At 44.8% G+C, this 4,611-nt stretch overlaps 1 protein-coding gene across 2 annotated transcripts in view; it reads left to right on the top strand.

Annotated features, from left to right (window-relative positions):
- The first annotated feature begins 4,569 nt into the window (after positions 1-4,569).
- The window catches only part of FAM168B (family with sequence similarity 168 member B), a 43,787-nt gene continuing 43,745 nt past the window's right edge, over positions 4,570-4,611 (top strand). The window contains exon 1 of one of the 2 annotated variants that reach the window (XM_046658669.1): positions 4,570-4,606. The gene's annotated coding sequence lies outside the window, so the exon portion shown is untranslated. Of the gene's footprint in view, positions 4,610-4,611 lie in introns of both variants that reach the window. The other variant, XM_046658670.1, reaches the window with a different exon arrangement.

Below are 4,611 nucleotides of genomic sequence, written 5' to 3'. Positions count from 1 at the left end.
CATCCCAGAAAGGAAGTGGGAAGGGAAACCCCACAGCCTAGGATATGAGCATTTCCACCAGGCAGATGCCTTAGCTGCAAAGAGCCTCAGGGCACAGGCATAATAAAGTAATTAGGAAGGGATGAGTTCTGAGTATTTATTCCTTTAGTTTTTAACATCCTTTCTATAATTTAATTTTTAATAATTGCTGTGCTTGACAAATGGTTTGCCAAATTCCTGAAAATATGTCCTTTGGCTTTCGGGAGCCAGAGCAACACACCTCTGAGCTCATTCAGTTCTCCTGATGACAGAAGGGTGGACTCTTTCCAACTTTTGGCTATTATCAATAAATCTGCTATGAGCATTTCTGTACAGTTCTTTGCATGGACGCATGCTGTCATTCCTCTTTGGCAGATATCTACAATTTGCTGGGTGACAGGATAGGTGTATGTTTAGTTTTCTAAGAAATGACCAGACCTTTTTCCAAAATGATTATACCATTTTACACTCCCATCAAAATTTATGAGATTTTAATTTATTTTTAATTTACTTTTAGAATGTGTAATACATTCACATAGTTCAAAAGAAAAACAAACCTTGAAATTTGTCCTTCTCATCCCTCCCCCATTTGCTCAGTGCTCACTCTGTCCTTAGCCTCACTACAGGTAGCCACTGCTGTTAGTTTCTTGGACTTTTAAAAGTATTCTGTAATTGTGTACAAGTAACTACAAATACATATTTTCATTTCCCCCTTCTTACAAGATGTTCTTTATGTCAATGAAAATAATCCATAACCAACCTATAAATGAAAATTTGGGTGAGTTTATTCTGAGCCAATATGTGAGGACCATGGCCCAGGGCCTTTCTTCCCAAAGGAGGAAAGGGCACCAAAGAAGCGGGGTGTACAGAGTGGTTATATACCCCCAAAGAGGATGTTTCACATATGATTGAAACGTCCCTTTTACAATAATCAGGAGACTGCTCTGTCAGCCTGGTGATTGATGGACACAGCAGGTAGGTCTGCTGTCTTGGTGGACACAGCAGGGTGGCAGGTCTGTTGTCTCAAGCTGGGTGGTCACAGGTGAGTGCAGCAATCAGTTCCTAGCCTAAGGAGAGATGCTTATCCTTAAGGAAATGCCAATGTGGGTGAACCCTGGGCAGCTGAAGCAGAACGTGCGAACTTAACCGCTGCGCCACCAGGCCGGTCCCTCAAAAAGTTTTAACTTGCGTTTTTCTTTTTACAAGTGAGGTAGAATTCTTTTCCATATAATTAAGAGTCATTTACTTCCTTTTCTGTGAACTCTCCTCACTTTTCTATTGGGTTGTAGGACTTTTTCTTATTGGCTTCTGGAAGCTCAAATATTAAGGAGATTTGCCCTTTGTCTACGATATGAGTTGGGACTATTTCTTCCTTGTTAATCATTTGTCGCTTCACTATGCTCATGGTGCTTTTTGCCAAACCGAAGTTCTTCACAGTCATGGCTTTTGGACTTTGAGAGTGAGTTAGAAAGGCTTTCTTTACTCCAAGATTAAAAAGGAATTTTCCCATGTTTCCTTTTTGTCTTTTTATGATTCCATTGTTATATATTTATATCTTCTTTGATTTGGATTTTATTCTGGTATGGTATAAGGTAAACATCCAATTTTATACTTTTTCAGGTGGCTATATTTTTGCCTCAATACCATTTATTGAACAGTCCATCTTTATCCCCAATGTTTTGAGATGCAACTTTGATAAGATATCAACTTCCCAAAATTATTTGGGTATATTTCTGGATTTTCTGTTATATTTCCATGGTCTGTCTATTCATGCTTCAGTGACACACTGCTTTGTTTTATTTATTTATTTTTTTGAGGAAGATTAGCTCTGAGCTAACATCTGCCACCAATCCTTCTCTTTTTGCTGAGGAAGACTGGCCCTGAGCTAACATCCGTGCCCATCTTCCTCTACTTTATATGTGGGGTGCCTGCCACAGCATGGCTTGACAAACAGTGCATAGGTGCGCACCTGGGATGCGAACCTGCAGACTCTGGGCCCCAAATCGGAATGTGCACACTTAACCGCTGAGCCAGCGGGCTGGCCCTAACACACTGCTTTATTGATGGAGGATTTTAAACATGTTTTCTTACCTGGTAGGTCTAAAGCTGGGCACCTGAGGGTTACTGTAAATATTCAATAAGAATGTGATTACTGTTTGATCTTGTTTCCAACACAATGGATAAAAAGAAGTTAATCTTGTTAATTTGCTGTTTTCTTGTTTAACCTGAGAGGTGATTGAAGAGTCATAAGGATTTATGAGCTTGTTTGGCAAAAGAAAAATAATACCTTCAAGGAAGTTACAATCAGATGACCAGATAACCAGGCCCCAGCTGCGGTTGACGCAGAGAAGTCTGATTGCCCAAGGGCTTATCTAGAGTGAAAGAAACATGGATTTCCCCTGTGTTTCTGAGAAACTCGTCCTTCCGATCCCCTTAGCTTTATAACCTCCCCCTCAGCCCCAGCTTTCTTCTTCTGTTAAGGAAAGATTTGAGAGGACTTATCTCCCGCCTTCTTGTTTTGGCCAATTCGAATAAATCTTTCTCTAGTCCAAGCACAGGTGTCTCAGTGACTGGCTTGCTGCTCACCGGGCACACAAACTTGAGATTACGAGGCTCACTATCAGGTCTAGCAGCCCCTCCCTATTACTCTTTATTTTCAAAGTTTTCCTGGCAGATATTCTTGCTTTTGATTTTTCTTGTGGATTTTTCCCCCATATGTAAATTATCACTTTAGTTAAAAATAATTATTGGTGTTTTACAGGAATTGTATTAAATTCATACATTTCTTAACGGAGATTGACATCTTTCTGATGTTAAATCTACTTATCCAAGAATATGGTATTTTTCTCCATGTGTTTAAGTGTCCTTTTGGTAGTTATTTAAAATTTTATTCATGTAGATGTTGCACAACTCTTATAAAACATTATTGTTGGGTATTATATTGTTGTATTTATATACTTGTTCCTTTTTCCTATAAGTAATCTTGCATAAAATGGATCTTTTCTTCCATTATATCTTCTTTAAGATACATGATAGCTATCCTTTTTTTTTTTTCATTTTGATTATTGCTTGTTACTGAATTGTCTTATTTTTTGTGTAGTTTTTTAAATGATCTCACCTGCTTTGGATCTGATGCTTAAGTAAGAAATAAACTTGTTACGTGTAGACACCGAGCTTTTGGGCTTGTTGCTACTGCAGCATTTCCTAGCTATCCTGATAGATACAAGTGATCAAAAAACCCAAAAAAGACACTCAACACACAAATATAGTAAGGTAATAGTCTGTTGGGGCAACGGGACAACAGAAGCAGGACTTCAAGGAGGAAAAGGAACAATGACATTTTGTACTGTTATAGAACTTACATATTTTTTTAAATGGAAAATAGTGAGAATCAAATTACCATGGTATCTATATTCCAACGGATATGTTTTAAAGAGTAACACCCAGTTTTATCTAAAACTATCAACATTTACAGCGTGCCAGAAATCACGTCCTTTGCAACTCTTTTAACTTACACTGAAGTCTTACAGATACCAAGTAGAGTGTTTGGGAACTGTAACTGATGTTCCCGGACGGACATCCGGCTGTCTCCTGCTTGCTCAGGGAAAGGGGGGCTGCTGGGGGTCTCTTCGCCTTGTCCAGGCCCCCTCAGCTGTCCTGCTCTCCGGGCCGTAGACTGCGCGTCCCACCTGCACCGTGGGATGCCACTACCTCTCTCCGAGGCACACCTGCTGGCTCTCAGCTCAGGCAGGGAACTTGTGGGTCCTACTGATGTTACAGAGACAGCGGGAGCAGTTCTGGGAAAGCTGAAAGCCAGAACTTTCTCTTTAAGCGCAAGCACTCAGAAGCCAGACTTTGGCTGTGAATCCTGGGTCGGCTTCCTAGTAGTTGCGTGTTCTTGAAGTTTGTCAGCCTCTTTGTGCCTTAACTTCCTCATTTGTAAAATGGCTCATTGTAAGTATTAAAAGGACGTAACGACCGCCCAGCACGGACAGCCGTGTCTGCGGAGCGGAGCGCTCGGCCACGCCGCAGTCACCGCGGTCCCCGCGTGGCCAAGCCGCGCTCCGGCGCAGCCCGGCCCGCCGGGCTCCAGGGTCTTAGCCTCCCGCCGGCGGCCGCGGCCGGGCCCCGCGGCCAGGGGTGCGCCTGCACCGACACAAAGGCGCCTGCCGGGCGGTGGCTGCTCTAAAACCCGAAACCAAGTGCATTTCTTCTCGTAGAAGTTAGTAAAGCGCTACAACCAGGTTCCCACCTGTTCCTCTTCCCGCACCGCATTAGCGCGAGAGCAGGAACTGCAAGGAGGAAACCCTCCCAGGGCAGCTTATTCCAAAGGGCCGACGGACCGCCGCGCGCCGCCTCTCCATCCGGGGTCCTCTCGGTCGCCGGCGGGAGCGCGCACGCCGCCTCCCCCGCCCCCAGGCCGACGGCGCCGTCGAGTCACGTGCCCGGCGCGCCTCCGCGGCGGCGCGTCCCGGGCGGAAGTGAGGTTGGCTGCGCGGCGGCTGCGCAGCGTCGGCGGGGCGCGCGGGCTGCGGAGAGGCGGGCCGGGCGCGGAGCAGGGGAGCGGGCCGCGGCGGCGGCGGCGGCGGCGGC

Source organism: Equus quagga, chromosome 4, assembly GCF_021613505.1.
Source record: "Equus quagga isolate Etosha38 chromosome 4, UCLA_HA_Equagga_1.0, whole genome shotgun sequence".
Taxonomy (NCBI): domain Eukaryota; kingdom Metazoa; phylum Chordata; class Mammalia; order Perissodactyla; family Equidae; genus Equus; species Equus quagga.
The sequence above is the reverse complement of the archived record's forward strand: the minus strand, read 5'-3'. Positions and strand labels throughout refer to the sequence as shown.